General features: G+C 49.0%; 1 non-coding gene across 1 annotated transcript; it reads left to right on the forward strand.

Annotated features, from left to right (window-relative positions):
• The first annotated feature begins 284 nt into the window (after nt 1-284).
• On the forward strand, nt 285-359 carry Trnat-ugu (transfer RNA threonine (anticodon UGU)). Its single transcript has one exon. It is a non-coding gene; the product is annotated as a tRNA-Thr (tRNA).
• Nucleotides 360-1,150: the final 791 nt, after the last annotated feature.

Below are 1,150 nucleotides of genomic sequence, written 5' to 3' on the forward strand. Positions count from 1 at the left end.
ATGACATTACTGAAAAATATTTGTTTTGATGTCCCCTACAACCTCCCAGAGTTTGTCGGTTTAAATACTTTTCACCCTGTATAGTTAAGGCTCACCGGCCATTTGACCATCTTCTGTGCGGATGCACACACATTGCCCGAACTCTTACGGGAATCGGTAAAGCCGCGAGTAATGAGTGTAACGGGCGGGGGCACTAAGAATATAGTGCGGTACAATAAGTTTGGGCTGTAGGTCTCACGGGAGGCGTGCCAGAGATGAGTCCCTGCAGTCGCACTATCCTCTGTGTCCTCGGTAGCTCAGATGGATAGAGCGTCTGCCATGTAAGCAGGAGATCCCGGGTTCGAGCCCCGGTCGGAACACACATTTTCAACTGTCCCCGTTGACGTATATCAACGCCTGTATGCAGCTAAGGGTATTCCTTTCATTGTATTGATTTAATTGTAATTGTAATTGTTTCCCTATTGACTGACGGGATCGGCCGGGTACCCTAACGAGCTGCGGACCACAACGGTGCATCGCGGCTCATGCACTCTGTTCCCGGAACAGCTCAGCTCGACTACCCGCAGTGCGGGCAACAGAACGGCGCGGTCGGCCGCCGGCGAGCCCGGGCGGGTAAATGTGGCGCCACCACAGCTCTGGAGAGGACAGCTATCCAGGTGGCTTCGCAGCAAAAAAATGGTTCAAATGGCTCTGAGCACTATGGGACTCAACTTCTGAGGTCATCAGTCCCCTAGACTTAGAAACTACTTAAACCTAACTAACCTAAGGACATCACACACATCCATGCCCGAGGCAGGATTCGAACCTGCGACCGCAGCAGCCACGTGGTTCCGGACTGAAGTGCCTAGAACCGCTCGGCCACAGCGGCCAGATGTGCAATAAAAAAGAATCCATTTAATTCATTTATTTCCACATATATTTTAACATCTGATAGACATTCCACGTATGTCATTTCTTTCGCTAAATCAGCAATTACTAGTGAATCTACCGGTGTCATGAACACTGCGTCTTGAAGGACCTGGGACAGTTTAACTGATGAAGTTACGCTTAACGACCATCTCGTATACGTTTGGTATTGCAGTGTTTTTCTGCTTTGAGACAGTGTTGCATGATACGAAGACAGCAAAACAAATCCGAACATTATCGTTGT

This window comes from Schistocerca cancellata, chromosome 4 (assembly GCF_023864275.1).
Source record: "Schistocerca cancellata isolate TAMUIC-IGC-003103 chromosome 4, iqSchCanc2.1, whole genome shotgun sequence".
NCBI classification, from domain to species: Eukaryota; Metazoa; Arthropoda; class Insecta; order Orthoptera; family Acrididae; genus Schistocerca; species Schistocerca cancellata.